This window comes from Eptatretus burgeri, unplaced genomic scaffold (assembly GCF_056783735.1).
Source record: "Eptatretus burgeri isolate ZD-2024b unplaced genomic scaffold, Ebu_testis_v1 Ebu_testis_scaffold_3155, whole genome shotgun sequence".
Lineage (NCBI taxonomy): Eukaryota > Metazoa > Chordata > Myxini > Myxiniformes > Myxinidae > Eptatretus > Eptatretus burgeri.
Genome location: NW_028225103.1, coordinates 15,148 through 34,734, shown reverse-complemented (window position 1 = coordinate 34,734; position 19,587 = coordinate 15,148). Strand labels below are relative to the sequence as shown.

The window sequence follows — 19,587 nt, the reverse complement described above, 5'->3', positions numbered from 1 at the left end:
GTTTTTTGCAGACCATGTCGAGGCTTGTGTAAGAGCTTATACACAGAAACATATCACAAGACAGGAGACAAGAAGGGAGGGAGAGGGAAGCATAAAATAGTGGGGGGAAAAGAGAAGGGGATATCTGTGGAAGAGAGAGGGATGGGATGGGGGTAAACAAGATGGAACTACAGGGACTTTCAGGAATGAAAACAGGGAATTTGAAGGAGGGTGGTTTGGGGTGGATCAATTGGGGAGGTCAATATCAAGATTTTGGATGGGGGAAGATATGAGATGGTGATGAACAGCTGCTTTGGAGATCTGGAGGGAGGACTGGGATTGAAGAGAGCATCGGACTTTGTTCCAGAGGCAGGAAAAAAAAAGGAATGACAGAGTGAAGGTGAGCAATGATTCTTGATTTTGGCAGTTTTACAAGAAAGGTTTTTTTGTAATGCCATGAATACCCTGAGGAAATTTAGGGGGGACAGATCACAGACAGAGCAAGGGAGCGGGGGGGGGGGGGCAAGGCCAGGGAAGAGATGGTTGAAGATAGAAAGATCACCGATCTGCCTCCAGTGAGAGATTGAGAGATCCAAAGACTCACCTTCATCGCGGGAAATACCAATGATCCTAAAAGCCTTGGTTTCCACATCATGAAGTCGAGCAAGGTGTGAGGCATTAGCACAACCCCAGAGGTGGGAGCAGTAATCCATCAGACTGTGGATGAAAGCCTTGTAAATGGTTATAATATCAGGTGGGCCAAGGAAGGACTCAGCACAATGGAGGATTCCAGGTTGGCGATTGACTTTGTAGGCCAGCTTGGAGATGTGCCTTTCCCAGTAAAGATGGCAGATAGTGAGACCCAGAAGCTTGAATGAAAGGACTTCCTCAAAAGGGAATGTTGAGAAAGTCGATGGGGCAGGGGGGGGTCCTTTCAGAGAGACAAAGTGAGGGTGTGAGTTGGCAGGATAGAACGGAAAATGGATGGAGCAAAACACAGAAAAATCCGAGAGGAAAACCTGCTGCCCTCTGCCAGAGAACTGAAATTGGGACAGAAGTTCACCTTCCAGCATGATCATGACCCGAAGCACACAACCAAAGCCACTCTGGAGTGGCTGAGGAACAAAACGATATCCTTGAGTCGCTCAGTCAGAGCCCTGACCTAAATTAAATCGAAAATCTTTGGCATGACTTGAAGATTGTTGTCCATCAACGCTCCCCATGCAGCTTGACTGAGCTTGAACAGTTTTGTGCTGAAGAATGGGCAAGTATTTCCCAATCAATGTGTTCAAAGTTGGTAGAGATCAATCCAAACAGACTCACAGTTGTAATTGCTGTCAAAGGTGTTCCACCAAGTATGAAGTCAGGGGGGTGGACACTTATCCAAGCAAGATATTCCAATTGTGTATTTTAAATTAATTTTCTGAATTTTATAGAATTTGTTTTTCATTTGGAAGTTGTGGTTTCGATGTGTAAATGAAGGGGGAAAAGTGTGATTTAATGCAATTTAATTCTCGGCTGGAAGGCAACAAAAGGTGAAAATTTTTTAAAGGGGGTGTGGACTTTCTCTAGGCACTTTAAATACCCAACACCAAGGACACAATAAAGAAGATGGCCGGATGGAGTCAATCACGACTGGTGCAGGTTCTGCAAGGTAGAAATAGAAAACCCCATCACCTTTTCTCGAATTGTAAAAACCTCATGTCAGAACACCTGTGCACACAAAGGTACAACAAGGTATCGAGAGCAATCGATAGACACATGTGCAAAAACGTCAATATCCCTGTCTCAGAGAATTCTTGCAAGCACGAACCAAATGTAATTCCTTCATCTGAAAAAGGAACCTGGAAGTTGCGGAGCGCCGACATTGCACCAGTGATTATATTGGAGCAATGGGAGTGATTCTGTGACAATATAAAAAAAGAACAATTATCCAAAGCAATTTATGAGAAGAGAAAAGAGCAGAACAAGAATCTGGAGGGGTTTGAAATCCTGAAAGAGGAAAAACAAAACATCGAAAGGAAATGCCTTGAGGGATCGCCTGTGTCATTATGGCGTCATAATTACAACGAACATTATATTATTTTATAATAATAAATTGTATAATTATAACTAACATTATTATATAGTAATAAATTATATAATCATGATAACCAACAGCATAGCATAATTGTTGATCGAAAGTCAGATGGAGATTTCTATTTGATATCTTATTGTCTTGTTGACTTCATGTCATGAAAAGGTTTTGTGTGGGAATTCTGGAGTTTAACCACATTCAAATCGGGAATGATTATAATGTGGGTCTTCGGGATTTTGCGAGCAATCTTCGGGACCACGGGCAAAAAAATTCCAAAATGTCTGCTCTAACCTCACGATCCCCCTGTCCCAAGGGAACGACATGCAAAAGGATCGATCCAAAAAAAGGGCGTCATTGCACCCCTTAGCTGGGCATGCAGACGAGTTGTAGTGGTAGATGTAGTTGTCGTCGTCGTCATAGTGTTCAGGATTTTCCATGGGATTCCCAATTTTTGGTGCTTGTTTGGTGTTTGCACTTCTCAGCTTGATTTGATTGTCTGGTCTTCGATCTTTTTTCCCAGCATGATGAGATGTTCTGCATCCAATGCACTTCTCTGTCATACATTGTGAACGTCATTTTATAAATGATTTTATACAAACAATGACATCATAATGTGAAAAGTGGAAGTGATTCATTAAATTTTGGCACCCCTGCCTCACCTTGTACCACTTGATGCCATAGAAACCAAGGCCGTCACAATCATTGGAATCTCCAGCGATGAAGCTGAGTCGATCATTCTCTTACTCTCACACCGGTGGTCTCTCTGTCTTCTCCAGGTTCATTTCTTGTCCTGCACCCCTCTGCTTTGCTCTATACCCCATCCCTGAATTTTTCTCCAAAAGGCTTTCTCGGTCTTCCAGTAACCCACTTCAGTTGAAACTCCCAAAATCCAGGTTCTTTGCTCACCTCCACAAATTTGTCACTCCTTTCTCCAGCCTATGGAACCAACTTCCTCAGACTTCAATCTGACTCTTCCGTCTTCAAAATGGCGAGTCACCAACACCCCCCCCGCCCAATCCATTCTCATGATCTTTTCCCCCTCTCCATGCCTTCCCTCCCCAAGCCCTCCCCAAAATAAATGCCCTCCACAAACCGACCTCTTCCTTTCCAGATTAATGTGCTTTCCCCCCTGATTCCTCAACTTCCTTTTCTTTTGCCTTCTCCAGTTTTCCTTTCCTCCTCTTGCTGTGTTTGACCTTGCATTCAGCTTGTTAACTTCTTTGTCGACCCACCTCCGTTTAATCTCATAATTCCCCGTGCCCAGTCTTAATCCAAGTGACGCTCCATTGCACCTCCATCCTCTTGCAGTTGTGTCCTCGCCTCCCTCCCCCCCTTCCATGATGTCCTTTTTAGCTTGCCTGTTCAAGGAACAGAGAGCTATCGTGATACCCCCGGCGTAAGCGTCAGCGTGACCGTGAAAATGTTAAAGTTTTTGTTGCAAGTTATTTTTTCCTTTCTAATGTTTTTATCTACCACACTATTTTTTATACGCCCGATATATATATATATATATATATATATATATATATATATATATATATATATATTTTTTTTTTTCGGGGCATATTATGTGATACTGGTCGTCCGTCCATCCATCTGTCTGTGTCTGTCTGTCCGTCCGTTCCTGTCCGCACTCTAATTCGCAAATTTTTCAACTTTCACGTTTCATATTTGGTACATAGGTACAGACTGTGGAGACGGTGTGTCGCGACATACGTTCGTCGTCTAAAGTGGTTGCCATGGCAACCAGGATGCTGTTTTCCATGTCGTAGCACAATTCTGTATATTCCTTCTTGTTCGGGCGTATATTGTGCTCACTTGCGCTCTTGTTACTGATTACAATATACAAATACATATATTGCTTTAAAATTATACATCACTGCGATGCTTTATAAAAAAATATTAATTATTAGACGAGTCTTTTGAAAACGATAAATGTATTAACAGGCAAGCATTGGGTGGCTTTGACACCAACTCTCTGGTTGTTCTGTTATGTTTGGGTCTTTTCTGTGTTCAAGGTCTACCACGGGTGCCTCAAAAAAATTAGAAATTAATGATTGGAACAGTTATTGGTTTTTGGGACATTTGGGGAGGGGGCGGGGGGGTTGGAGACTTCTCTGTACAATATACAGTATTTCTTTATCCAACGGGTGATCTTGGACCAAGCGTGTGTCGAATAAATTCTCAATTCCTCCTGTACATTTGAGTCAATTAAAGCAGGAAAAAGAAATGGAGAAACGGGGCAACACACCCTTTCCCTGACTCTGCAATGCATAGAAACTTTGAATTATTGTGTCGTTTTCAGTGAGACGAGGTCTGTTTACCCTCCAAACATGGTGACACCATTGCTGACATGTTGAGGGTTCAGGGAAGAATCTGTCGCAGCTTTATTGCAGCAGCCATCTGGAGGTCAGCTTAATTTTGAAGGGATAAGGAATATTTATGAACTCAAGGTTGACAGGAGTTTTCAGAGGGGGTGAGATCATCCAACGATGTTTTGATCATCCTCGAGACAGAATGGGGTCAAGACTGCAGCCCTTTGGGTGCTGGGATGGATCACACATGGCTCCTTGGTCCGGAGGTCGGAAAGTCAGCCCGCACTGAAAAGGCGAGGGAAATATTCGTAATCTGCTCTGGCCAGTTCATTCCTTGGTTGGTGTTATTGTGACACAACCAGACTTTCAACAGCTAAAACAGCTGGGTCAGGAAGAGCTTTAAATCATCCATGCATCGTAGGTGTGTCACCTTTCCTGTTACTTCGGATGTTCTTCTGTTGGTTGATACGGTGTGTTCATGTCCATGTTTGTTGATGACGTCACGCATGGTTCGAGAGCAAGACAAAACAAGAGGGGAGAAAGAATGTCTCCCTGGAAGATCCCATGCAATGTCTAAACATCTCGTATTTCAATATTTCTTTCTGAGTTCTGTACTATCAACGTGGTATTCCAGCGTTCCAATGCTTTCTCACTCAGTTTGATTACTTGAGGATTGATTTTGTATATTTACATGCATTTTATCATCCATGAATGTGGAACACTGCCAAAAGCTTCCTAATAGTACATCCAGGCGGTGGACAACTTGGTTCTTCGCATTTTGAAATTTTCAAGTACGGCCTTGTTCAGTAGTGGGTGGTGGCCCTTTTGTTCGAGGTGTCAACCTCCTTGTTGGCTTCGGTGATGGAACATAATTTCTGTCATGATTCCTGTTGGAAGTTTGTATGTTGTTAGTGGACAACATACCGGCCGGCCGGTAATATTATTGGCCGGTATTTGTGAGGAAGTTGGGTTTCTTCAGATTTTTCGATGAGAAATGTGTTTCCTTCTTCGACCCACTCATGCACTTCCTTTTCCTCTTCGATCAGTTGTTTGAATGTCCTGGCGTTGTGATTGTGGAGAGCATCAAGTTGTTTCAGCCAGAAGTTTGGAATTCCATCCAGACCTGGATTTTAAAGTTTGGTGGCGTCTTTTGAAGTGTTTTTAATTGTTTATTTCTTCATCAATAATCACTGGGGACATTTCCTCCACCCACATGGTGCTTCTTCTTTTCCAAGTCCACGATCCATTCTGCTTCCTTCTGTTCCTTTCGATCTCCATGAATTCCCTTCCAGAATGTTTCCCCGTCTTTTCTTTTTCAGGGGGAGTTGACACATTGTGCTTTTGTTCCCCGAATTCGTGAAAGCATCTCTTCGGGTTTCTCTCAAACATGTGGTTTTGTTTTCTCCTGTTGTTTGCTTCCTCATGCGGTGGTGTTTTTTGGTTCACGAGCGCCAGCCAGAGTGACCACTATATTCGTTATGTCTGTGTTGGGTGGTCGATCTCGTCGAAAAAAGAATTTTTTTTTCAAAAATTTTTTTTTGGGAAATCTGTTCTCCCCTTATTATTGCTTTTTCCGTCGATATATTTGTTTGTCCCTCTGTTCAGTCCAGTGCTCCGTTAATACAATGGCGATTTCGATGAAATTTGGTTGGTTGGTTCATACCATGACCAAGTTGTGTGCAAATGAGAACCGTTGCTATGGATACCACCGTTGCCTAGCAGCGGGACTTTGAAATTTTTGAAAAATCATAAAAAAAATTATTTTTTCGAAAATCAAAAATCGGGCCACGAGCGACTGTGGGCAGTACATTCAGCCATCTTGTCAAAAATTTCCAGCCGGATCCTATGAAAACTGTCGGAGAAGATAAACTTTGAATGAACCCTGGTCGAAAACATTAAAGAAACGAAGTTCGTTGTATCTCAGAGACTATGAGTCAGATATACATGAAACTGGTATGGTAGGTTCATGGTATGTCCTAGCTATGTGTGAGAAAGAACCGTTGCTATGGACCCCTCCGTTGCCTCGCAACGGCCGAAAAACCTCTAAATGTGGGGGTATTTTAACGAAAAAACAATCTGCAGCATTAACCTTGAAGCTGGAATCATGAATTTTCTTGTGCTTAATCCTCAGGTCATTCCCCATCGAACGGGCCCATCGCGTCAGGTGCTATTGGGTAGTCGACTACCCATGTCCGCCTACCGGCTTGTCTGTCTGTCCAGAGCATAACTCCGTGGATTTTGATCCGATCTTGATGAAACTTGGTAATGTGTTCGATATCAATGTCTAGTTGTGTTTTCCTAGATGAGGGCGTGCTTCGCCCATTGAGAGCGGAGCCATGCCAAAAAATAGACATTTTTATTGGGTAGTCGGATTAAAAATCTATCTTCTCCTTGGGAATTGACTGAATGGAAGGGGTTCTTCGGTATTTGAAAAGCAAAATGAATTATCTAAAACGTGTCGTTGTCCGATTTTTCATTTTCGTCCCAAGGTCAAGGTCACAAGGTCAAAAACTTTGAAAATTGCTAAATTTGACATAAAAATCATACGACTGTCCAAACTTTGAGAGCTGGGATGACAATATTTTTTATGCATAATCTTGAGGTCATTCCCAACCTAATGTCTTGAAACCATTTTGCTCTATCTCGAACACCTTGCCCGTGGTGCCCCCTTCAAGTTTGTTTTTACGCTGATTTCATCAAAGTATGGATAAGCCGAGGAGTGCGAAATGCCATGTGGCCTAAATGACGTTATATTGTTCCTGGAATGTTCCAGAGGAAGTTTTGCACCAAAGGTCATACTCCTTGACCTTTGACCTTTAAAGGCCACAACGGTCAAATTTTCAAGGTTGTGGAAATCGAACCGGGTTTTCGACCTTCTTCGACGAACTAACTCCAATAAGCTATAGCACGTATCCTGTTTCCTTATTTTAATGTCCAGAACATTGTTTTGTGACCTTTAAAGGTTATGCAAAGGTCAAATTTTTTAAGTTGTTGAACGAAACTGGGTTTTCGACATTTTGCAGCTCATAACCTGTCACTCGTACCACATCATGTTGATCATTTTTATAACTTGGTCAAACATTATCACATTGCCTCATCCCTGACTTCTGTAACAATCTACATCGTCAAATACCGCTCGTGAACCATTGTCGTCTTCAGACTTGCTTATTTTATTCTTAATAAATCATTTGTCGATTTCCAACCTGTCCGTGTTTGGTTTGGCATTGGTTTCCTTCCATTGGTTTGGCATTGTCAAAGAGATCAAGAGATAACATTGATGTTTTGCTGAGGGCGAGCTCCCCGCTCAGGTAACCACATGACCTCCATTGAAACGGAATAATTGGACGGTGGACATTGGAACTCGTGGTTTACTGGGTGGTGTTCGTGATTTAAAACAACCCACCGAACCACAACGATAATTGTGAGCGATGGCCCCAGGTCCGGCTCGACCGAGGACAACCGGGGATTAATCCCCCTGAGTGACAAGCTGGTGTCTCGGTACCCGTAGCCGCAACAATACATTCCCACATACCCACATACCCACATTCCCACATACCTACATACCCACATTCCTACATACCCACATACCCACGTACCCACATACCCACATATAACTCCGTTATGGAAGGAAGATTGTCGATAAATACAAAAACATAAAATAAAGAACGGTGATTCGTGTCGAGGTGATCGTAGACGAACTCGGACTCGATTTTCCACTTTCACAACACAATCTGAAACACAAACAATCCGTTAAAACGAAACGTTCAATCCTTGTATTTATTTTAAATCATGGACACGTGATGTGGCGGGAACCAATCAGAACTATGCACTGCACTATTTTCACTCCACTGCACTGCACAGGAAACACTATGCACTGCACTATTTTCATTGCTTTGGCAAAATATGCAAAGCTCCTGATCAAATGTTTTTCTCTATTTTAGATGAAGAAGGCTCAATGCTTGTTCTCCTGCGTTTATTACTTTCCGCAGGTGATGCTATGTCATCCTCGTATTTCTTTTGAGCTCGTACCAGATTACCTTTATGGCACAGAGACTGGTAACACTTTCTATGGTAGATGTGTTTGGTGTCATCAGAAAATATCAGATCTCTCACTCGGTTTAGAATATCAAAATTCTGTCCGATTTTAGTCCAGTTTTCACAAAAGGATTGTATGGTCTCTAAGGACTTTTGACTTGCAACTGAATAGGGACCACCACCTGACTCTTTGCAAATGATGCATTCATCCATTTTTTTCAAAGTTAATATGATCAAGCTGTCAACAGATGTACTTACAGCTCACCAGTTGTCTTGAATCTGGAAAGAGAGATAAGATTTTGGTGGTATTATGATACATACAATTTAAATAAATATGCATTTTTTTTTTTAGCTTTTAAAATAATGAAATGGACACAGTGGCATTAAATTTGGTTTAGTAAAGAAAAAATTTGTGTAAAAAATTAATATTCTGGCAGAAATATAGTTTGCAATGTATCTAACACATGGAGTTTCCCATATTATTGCACTCGATATTATGCGAAAGTTTAAAGCATTGGCATTTCAAGAAAAAATTGCATAGAAACTTGACAAGTTGAATTCCATTTATTTACACCTAAGCCTTATGAACATGTAAAGAAACTGGAGTTGGCAAAAAAAACGAAGCAGTGCCATTAAATGAACAAATGCCGCCTGACTAAAAGAGATAAAGAGGATTTTCCAGAGAGTCAGAGAGATCATTGATGAAAACCAGAAAAAGAACGGCCCAGAACACTGCCTTGAGGAACTCCTGCCTGGACAGGAAGAGGGGATGAGAGAACTCCATTTAGGGCCACATGTTGACTGCAACAGGAGAGGAAGTCAAGGGAGATGTCTGATTGTCATAAGAGAACCACAGAACATTGACAAGCATGTGGTCAGATGAACCGATTGGAGGGGTGGAAGAGCAACAGATATTTTCAGGGAAATTGGTCGAAATCAGATTCAGAAGAGATGGAGGCCCATTGGTTGAGATCCCGGTTGGGAAGTTGACCGATTGAGACAGTCTCAATGAGTCGCAGAAGTCTTCTGCTGAAGTATCATGGCAGGTGACGGAGGTACCCACACCCAACCAACTGTTATGATGGCAGTTGAAGTCACCACATATGAGGAAGAGAGAGTTGGAATGAGAGGATATGAGTTTGTCCATGTTTTCAGAGAGTTAGGTGTAAATGGAGTCATCACTGTTTGGTGGATGGAACAACACACATATATTGTTGTAGGCCGGGGTTCGGTGGCGATAAACGACCACGAGGGGGAGCAGCAGGGTCGTCTCCACCGAACACCCCGGAATTTAGGTCATGACTCTCGGATAAGTCCAAAAGGTCATGGGTCCCTTCGCGCTCCGTGGTCGCCAATATTTCGAGGGTCCACTTGCCTATTCCAATTTACCTAAGTACTCACGCCATCTAACTACCGGGGAAACCACACCCTAGGCCGACTCTGTCCGAACCGAGTCGCATGTACCGACTCGGGTCTGGCGTACCGAGCGGGAGTTACCAGAGCCACGCCGGTTCCAATGACAACTTACGGAACACAGCCTCCCTAATTCCCAATACGCACAGTGCGAAACCAATGAAAGAAAGTGACAGACAACGAGTTGGTACATTGAACAATTGGGGGGGGGGTATATAATGGGGCAGGGGAGCACAGAGAGCAGAGTTATCACGACGAAAAGAAATGCTATTTACAATGTACAAGGCACTTAAACAGTTTCCACTTACAGGATGGCGCTCCGCCTACCTCCTTACCTAAGGCCACGTACGTCATGGCGACAGTGGAGCGAGGCGACAGTCCGCTGTTGTTGTGTTGTTGTTGTTGTCGTTGATAAAAACCTCACTAAAAAAATTAACCCGCAGCGCACACATGAAATTCCCTTCAGACACAAGGGATGGATTCTAATGAAACACATACTCATCTAAATAACTGAACTGCGGGGGCTGCTGACTGTGTGCACAAGGCTTCCAAATCCGTAACACTACCCCCCCCCACCCCACCTCCCTTTTTACAGACTCGTTCTGAGCCGTGAATTTTCATGTGCCTTGCAGGTGTAGGTTTTTCCCCAAGTACGTCTTACCTATGGATCCCTGAGTGCGACATTTTTTATACGTGTCCCAAAAATAAATAACCTCGTGCGCTGTGTAACAAAACTATCAGACTCACTCGGACAACTTAAATAAATTGCCGGCGCTAGACAGAGACACAGGTGGGTTACAATTTATTTACATTTCTGACATCTATTTACACTAACCATGGCTCAGGACCTGTTTGTTATCTGTGGAAGGAAGGAACAGCAAAGTCAACAGTTTGTGGCTTGAAGGAAGTCTCCGGCACAGGGGAATGGATGGATGCAGAAAAAACAACAATGCACGGGCTGCACAATGCAGCTGCCTTTAGAAAATGGGCGTGCTGCGATTTTCACGAGCCGCCACGGTAGCCATCTTGAAGTCTGATTGATTTTCGATATGACGTCCAACGTGCTCTAACTGACTGCATCATCGTGATATCACTGCTTCCTTTCACAATGCATGGGCTGAGGGGTTACGCCCGCTTTGAGGAGCTATTTTTATTATTTTTATTTTATTATTATATACTTTTAAAATATTTTTCTTTATAATTGCTTGTCCCGAACCCCCTTACTCTCTTTGTCCGGCTAACCTATCCTGTCCGTCTACTCCCAACCCCGAAGATCCTTTTTCGATGGGGGATAAGGGAGAGACTAGTGTCCTGCCTCGAGGCCCAAGGAAGCCTCAGAACAACCTCCACAGAGTTCAGCAATCTTCCCAAAGTGAGTCCAGCGGCCAACAGAGAGCGAAGGGATAGATGGTGCGATGGGATACATTTCCTATCTATCCAAGCATTTATTAAACTTTAAACTATCCCCGGGACTTTTCAACACGCCTGTCTCTTTGAACTATCGGTTCTGGCAACCACGATTCCCGTCGCCTGTGTTGGTGTTCCTTATAAATTTGGGCCTGGACCTCAAATTTTCTCTCGTGCCCTTGCACAATTTCGTGGCTGGGCAGCGTAGCTCAACTGGCAGGGACTTCCATATGCCGAACTCAAACTACGGCACACCCGGGCCCTGAGGCTGTCTCCGAGCCTACCTGCTCTATATGAACGTGGGGAGTGCCCTTCCCGGCTCCTCCCCCGTATATGCTCACGTGGCATCTCGGCCAATGGAAGAAATGACAGGCATCGAACTGGAAAATTTAACACGGGGTTTATTTACAATAATCGGGAAGGGAGACACAGAGAAGAGTGATCACGAATAAAAATGCAGACATTGTACAGTGAGCAAAAGCACTTAACAATTCTACTTTACAGACTGGCCACAGACAGACACACACACCCAAAAAGAAATGGACCTTGAGGGTCTTTATTCGGCCCTTCAGCTGGGGAGGTAAGGCGAGCTGAGGGTCAGTCTGGCCGGGCATCTGCCCGCCTCGTGCGGTTTACCGAGATGAGCCAACAAGGATAAGACCAGCCGTGTCGAGCGAACCAGGATGATACCAGCCGCGTCGAGCGAACCAGGATGAGACCAGCCGCCTCGAGCGAACCACCAAGCACAGGACCACGGAACCACCAAAAGGAAGACCACCGAAAGAACCCCGAACCAGACACCCCACCAACGAAGCGAGGACCCCAGAGACAGCTCGCGATATCTCTAATCCGTGCTTCCGTGCGGGGTGGAGGGATCCGCTCTGAGGCGATGAGCCTCCGGATTGGACGAGGGGTTGTCGGGCGATCATTGGCCTCCCCTCATTGGACGAGAGGAACATTCCACCTTGCGGGGTCAGAGCCGGCACTTAGGTGATGAGCCTCCTGATTGGTTCGGTGGGGAAAAATGGTGGCCCTCCGTGATTGGAGGAGGTCCGGTGGGAGGGGGCAATGACTACCCTCCCCCGTGCGTGTCTGAGAACCCAGACGGAACAACCAGGGGAGCACCCTATTCCCCATCCACCCTTGTAGTGGGGCGGGGGGATCTCGGGTCGGCTGTTGTGCCAGCCGCTGTCGATTGGACGAGCTCACGGTGGGCGGAGGGAACCTCACCCCTGTACGTGACATGTTGCATGTAGGCGATGGATGGTGATGGTGCGAGACGAAGAGTTTGTGGTCTGGGAGGAAGATTTAAAGATGTAGAACAACATCTAGCTGGAAAGAAACCCGCAGCGCACGGACACTTATAAACCCATTAAACATTGGGGAGGGTTCTAACTATCCACATATACTTATTGAAGTTACTGAACTATGGGACTGCTGACTTGTCTGTGTGCAAGAGGCTTCCAAATCCGTAACAATATGTCACATGGTATGGCAGACATGTTCGATTAAAGGGAAAATTTGAATATAATTTTTTCTGAAACCATTCAACGAAAATAATTGAAACTTTGCATGTGTTGTCAACTTCCCACGGGGTATGTCAGGGGATAATGATGACCTCATCAGTGAAGTCTTCTTCCAGCCTTGATTGGTTGAATTGAAATCCTTCTCTGAAAAATCTGAAACTTCATTTATCTGATTCCTTACCCGATGTGTGTGAATAATTAAATTTTTGAATTTCATAACCCATTCCAAGAAACAATGTGATGTCATGGGGTGCATGGATGCATGGTGTGCATGGATGCATGGGGTGCCTGGGGTACATGGATGCTTACATACCACGAGCCTGTGGGCCATGATAGTAGTGGGCCAAAATTGTGGGATATTCAGTAAATAAGGTAGTTTTGTTCAGAATGAACATGCAAGGTGAGACTATGTGCTCTCCGAGTGCTGTTAAAGTTGTAAAATTGATTTATTGATGTTTTTGCTCCATTCTTAATTTGCAGAGAAAAAAATTGAAACGTCTTCAAGTGTCAACTGTTCCTCATCAGTGGTCAGAGAAGTTTCTTTTGATCATCACTTGACAGAGACATTTTGTCAGGATGTTGACAAGTTTAGGGGTGTGTCTACAAACAACAACAACTGCGACTGGTGGATCAATGTCTTGCAACAGGAGAGCCAAAGAAGTGAGAGGACAAACAATTTTGCTGTTACGAACAAAAACTTCACTTCCTCATCGTGTCTAACAGGATGTGTTAAAATATGCACAGGTGTGACGTCATACAGGTGCATTGTGTGTCAGAAAGGATTTTCTTCTTCTTCATGTCTGTTGACACATCAAACGTTTCACACCAGTGAGAAACACCACAAGTGTTCTGTTTGCAACAAAGCATTTAATCAGTCATCACACTTACATGAGCAACAGATATTGCACACCAGGAAGAAACCATACAATTGTTCTGTGTGTACCAAGGCCTTTGCTACTTCATCGACTGTATCGACACATCAAAGAATACACACCGGAGAGAAACCTTGCAAGTGTTCCGTTTGCAACAAAGCGTTTAATCACCCATCGAAGTTATATACACATCAAAGAATACAAAGTCAGGTCAGTAGAGTCAGGTCAATGACTCAAAGTAGAGTCAGGTCAGGTTCGATCTGTGACCTGCTACAGGTACCATGTAAACCTGTACTAACCTGTTCCATGGTCGGGTTGTCGGCGACTAAACCGTCTCCCCCACCAGGTTTTCTGGTGAGGAGGGTGTTTGGATATGGACACCCAGCAGGATTAAAAACAAAACCTGTCAAAGGGCGGAGGAGCTCCTTGTGAGCCAACGGCCATCCATATCTAGTGCCCAACTGTGTCTGCGGACGTCCTCCTGCAGTTGGGTTACTTTTTATTAGGAGGTTGGTGGCAGGATTTGCACTCCGGCCACCGTAAAACCCTTCATTTCGCAAAACACAAAAACGCAAAAAAATCTGAAAACCCACTCCGTGGGAGTACCTCCTGTGCAGCTTCCCTTCGCAGGGGAGCTCACCGGATGATGGGATTGGGGCAAAGCCTTCGGGACCCCCAATCTTTGATAGGAGGGAAACCACGGGGTAACATCCCTGGGTCAGATTGCGGGAGAGTGTGTCGGAGTGGTGCTGAGGTGTCGTCCACCAGACGGCGGTCTCCTTGGGTTAACCTGAGGCGGTCCCTTCGGGTGGGTGCCTGGAATGTCCTATCCCTAAGAGAGGATGATCACCTGTCTCTGTTATCATCTGAGCTCAAGCGTTTGGACATCGGGATTGCAGCTCTCTCTGAGGTTCGGAGACCGGATTGCGGCGAGATAATGGTGGGTGGTTACACCTACTATTGGTCTGGTCGCTCTGATGGTTACCATACCCAAGGAGTTGCTGTAGCTGTGTCCAATAAGCTGACCCCAATGATAATTGAGGTAACACCGGTCAACGAGCGTATTATGAGATTAAGGATTCGTCACTCCTTAGGTGTCATTTCCCTGGTCTCTATTTATGCTCCGACTGAGGCGAGTGATCTTACCGTGAAGGATGCATTCTACGCCACACTCGAGTCTGTGGTTGATCAGTGCCCCAGACGAGATACACTTCTAGTCTTGGGGGATTTCAATGCATCGACTGGAACTGATAGGGATGGTTATGAGGTGTGTGTTGGTCCCCATGGGTCAGGAACTATGAACCAGAATAGCACTAAGTTCCTTGACTTTGCAAGAAGTCATGGACTTAGGGTGGCTGGTTCATGGTTTCAGCGCCCACAAGCTCATCGCTGGACTTGGTATTCCAACGCTGGCGGTGTGGCAAAGGAGATTGACCATGTCCTCATTGACGGTCGTTGGAGGATGATCCAGAACTGCAGGGTCTACCGGAGTGCTCAGTTCCTCAATACTGACCACAGGCTTGTTGTAGCAACTCTAAAGCTGCACCTTAAATCCTGGAGAATGGTACCATCCCAGCCTAGGCTGGATGTTGCCAAGCTCAGGGATGAGAGAGTAGCTGAGGAGTTTGCGAACAGGCTGAGTGGACACTTGGGGGGTCTGGGTGCTTTGGGGGGTCCTGAAGAGTTGTGGAGCACCTTCAAGACCACCATCCTTGATGTTGCCGGTGGATGCCTTGGAGTTCACCGCAGGGCAAAGAAGAATTTTGTCTCTCAAGGGACACTGGATACCATTGACCAGAGTCGCAGGGCCAGGCTGAATGGCAGAGCTGAGCTGTTCAGGGAGCTGAGGCGTAAAACTGTACGTGCACTGAGGGTGGACAAGGAGGCCTATGTGCGAGGAATCTGTGAGGGGGTAGAGCATCACCTGTGGACAGGTGATTCTCGTCCCGCTTACAGGGAATTCGCGCATTACGTTCATCCAAGCCCATCCCTCGGAGCACTGCAGTTCGAGCAGAGAGTGGTAGGCTCTTGACAGAGGAGTCTGAAGTGAAGGCCCGCTGGGCCGGTTACTTTGAGCGGTTGTACCAGGCTGATCCCCCAGCTGTCGAGTTGGACGTCAAGGGTGTTACAATCCCTGTTGCTGACCCTCGAATCAACTGTGGTCCACCATCGCTTGTGGAAACACGGGCTGCGGTGAACCAGTTGAAACGGGGCAAAGCTCCAGGGATCTGTGGCATCCATGCTGAACTTCTCAAGGCTGGTGGAAATGCTGCACTCGCGTCGTTGCATGCAGTTTTGTGCTCTGCCTGGAACACAGGCATCATCCCAACTGACTGGAAGAGGGGCCTTGTTGTCCCTCTCTGGAAAGGGAAGGGTGATCGCCAAGACTGCAACAACTACCGAGGGGTGACGCTGCTCTCAGTGCCGGGCAAGGTCTTTGCTCGGATAATTCTTGATAGGGTTCGCCACCATCTGCTTGAGCACCAGCGTCCAGAGCAGTCAGGCTTTACACCAAAGAGGTCAACGATTGACCGTATCCTTGCTCTTCGTGTCCTCACTGAACGCAGACGAGAGTTTCGGCAGGGGCTGCTTGCAGCCTATGTTGATCTCTGTAAAGCGTTCGATTCAGTGAATCGGGATGTCCTCTGGAGGATTCTTGGTCTTCGTGGGGTGCCACCGAAACTGATCGATCTGATGTCTGAACTCTACTCTGGTACTGAGAGTGCTGTGAAGTGTGGTGGTACCGCCTCTGACTTATTTCCAGTTGTTACTGGAGTTCGTCAGGGATGTGTACTTGCCCCCACACTTTTCAGCACTTGTATGGACTGGATTTTTGGGAGGATGTCGGAGAGATCAAGTTGCGGTGCATCGTTTGGCAATGTCAAGATCTCAGACCTTGATTTTGCAGATGATGCAGTCATCTTTGCGGAGACTTTAGACATCCTCTTGGGGGCCCTCGAGGTGCTGAATGAGGAGTCGGAGCCGTTGGGATTACGGATTTCTTGGGTCAAAACAAAGATCCAGGCTTTCGGTGACATCTTGGATGCTGCTGTCCTGTCTGTGTCTGTTTGTGGTGAGGATGTTGAGGTCGTGGATAGATTCACTTACCTTGGCAGTGATATTCATGTCTCCGCAGGTTGTGAGCCGGAGGTCAATAGACGTCTGGGTCGGGCCTGGGGAGTCATGGATTCACTGGATCATGGGGTGTGGCGCTGCCGGTACCTGTGCGGGAGGACGAAAGTCCGAGTCTTCAGGTCCTTGGTACTTCCAGTCTTGCTCTATGGGTGCGAGACTTGGACTTTGACCAAGGATCTGAGACGGAGACTTAATTCCTTTGGTACCAGGTCTCTTCGGAGAATCCTTGGCTATCGCTGGTCGGATTTTGTGTCCAACGAGCGGTTGCTGAGAGAGACTCGGATGAGATTTGTTACCTGCATAGTCCGTGAGCGTCAGCTGCGGCTGTATGGACATGTGGCTCGTTTTCCTGACGCTGATCCTGCTCACCAGATTCTCTCAGCGAGGGAGTCTCATGAGTGGAGGAGGCCAGTGGGCCGACCACGTGCCTCATGGTTGCAGCAGGTTGACCATCATCTCAAGGAGATGGGGATGGGCCTGGCATCTGCCTGGGGGATGGCCAGACGGAGGCCCCTGGAGTACCGGCGGAAAGTGGACGCAGCGACGCGCTGTTCTGGCACATGCTCCCATACCTGACCCTGACCTGAAAGAATACACACCGGAGAGAAACCTTACAAATGTTCTGTGTGTAACAAAGCGTTTAATCAAGCATCGAACTTACAAACTCATCAAAGAACACACACCTTAGAGAAACCTTACAAGTGTTCTGTGTGTCACAAGACTTTTTCTCGTTCATCAACTGTATCGACACATCAAAGAATACACATCGGAGAGAAACCTTACAAGTGTTCTGTGTGTTCCAAATCCTTTATTAAACCATCAACTCTATCAGCACATAAAATAATACACACCGGAGAGAAACCCTGCAAGTGTACTGTGTGCAACAAGTCATTTATTAATCCATCAACTTTATCGAGACATCAAAGAATACACACCAGAGAGAAACCCTACAAGTGTTCTGTGTGCAACAAGGCCTTCATTAATCCATCAACTCTAACGGCACATCAAAGAATACACACTGGAGAAAAACCTTACGATTGTTCTGTGTGTAACAAAGCGTTCAATCATTCATCTAACTTTTATAAACATCAAAGAATACACATCGGAGATAAACCCCACAAGTGTTCTGTGTGCAACAAGGCCTTCATTAATCCATCAACTCTATCAGAACATCAAAGAATACACACCGGAGATAAACCTTACAATTGTTGTGTGTCACAAAGCGTTCAATAATTTATCTGACTTTCATAAACATCAAATAATTCACACGGGAGATAAACCTTATAAGTGTTCTGTGTGCAACAAGGCCTTAACTTGTTCATCATCTGTATTGCGACATCAAACAATACATCAAAGGAAACAATTTCCAGGAACATGTGCGAGTGGAAGATGCCACACATTGGATGGAAATAACGAATCCAGCACCATCGATTGCAAAGAAGAGAAATGAAAAATACAAAAAGATACATCAACAAATATACACCGACAACTGGGAGAACGACAAAAGAGCAGGAAGATTGCAAAAATATCTTGAAAGAGTTGGGGAGAGACAAAGAAGGCACTTTGCAGTGGCTTGGAAGACGTCATGTGAACTGGGATGGAGAACGAGTCAGAGTACATTGTCTGTCGAAAGTCTACACCCCCTTTCAAAATTTTCACCTTTTGATGACTTATAACCTGGAATTAAAAGTCATTAAATCAGACTTTTTACACCGTTATTTACCCACCGTAACCCACAACTTCCAAATGAAAAAAAAATTATACAAGTTTCAGAAAATTAATTAAAAACACAAAACTAGAATCTTGTTACGGCGGTGGAAATTCACAGAGCACCTTATAGGTCCTGAGATCAGTTATGCCGATACGTCTGTGTTCAGATAGATTTCCCACGGTTGTCAAATGGAAATTATTCGTGTCACTCGGGCTGTGATCTTTGAGGTAGCCGTTTTTCTTTTACTATCGTTATTTTGGACCAACCACAACGCCAACCACCAACCACCTTCTCCGCAACGCCAACCACCTTCTCCACCACGCCAGCCACCAACCACCTTCACCACAACGCCAACCACATACCACCTTCCCCGCAACGCCAACTACCAATTTTCGCCAACGCCAACTACCAACGCCAACGCCAACTAGATCAACACGAACAACATCGCCTCACCTTCATCTCCGAAGCGACGCCATCTTTGCGCCAGCCACGGCGAGTCCACATCGAACGGCATCGCTGCAGGCAGACGTGGGGGTTTGCTCACCCTGCAAGTCGGTGATCTCGCGCACGTCCTCTCTGTGCAAACTTCGTCCGAGATTCGGATCAAGAGAGCGAGAGGGGCGGAGCCAGTGGGGGTCAGAGGTGAGAGTGCGAAGGCCAAACCTCGTCTCTCGGACCCCAGAAAAGCGGAGCGCCAAGCGCGGTCAGTCGGTGGAGTGTCTGTCGGGGTTCGGAGAGCCTGGATCCTGGAGCCTGCAGTCGGTGGAGAAGCTGAGGAGAGCGGAGGAGACGCGAGCTGGGAGCACGGCCAAGCCTGCTGTTTCCCGCGGAGCTGCATGTTCGTGTGCGAGCCGGAGAGAGCTCGCCAACCAGCACCGAACGGTCTGAGGTGATCGGGCTTCGGAACAGTCCGAGCATCGCTGAGGGACGAACTGGTTCTTAAAGAGAGCATCAACTCAGAAAGAACAAAGACCCGTTCGTTCCTCTCAGACGTTGCCGGCTGGGGCCCGAATCACCAGGCCGCAGTTACGCCAGCTCCCGTGCGGACGGAACGTCGCGGGTCGCCCGAGGGAGGAAGGTGACCTGCGCGGCCTCTTGAAGCTCCTTCGGTCCTCAA

At 46.0% G+C, this 19,587-nt stretch overlaps 1 pseudogene; it reads left to right on the top strand.

The window, feature by feature from the left end:
- Positions 1 to 14: 14 nt before the first annotated feature.
- Positions 15 to 18,804, top strand: LOC147006711 (uncharacterized; annotated as a pseudogene).
- The last annotated feature ends 783 nt before the right edge of the window (positions 18,805 to 19,587 follow it).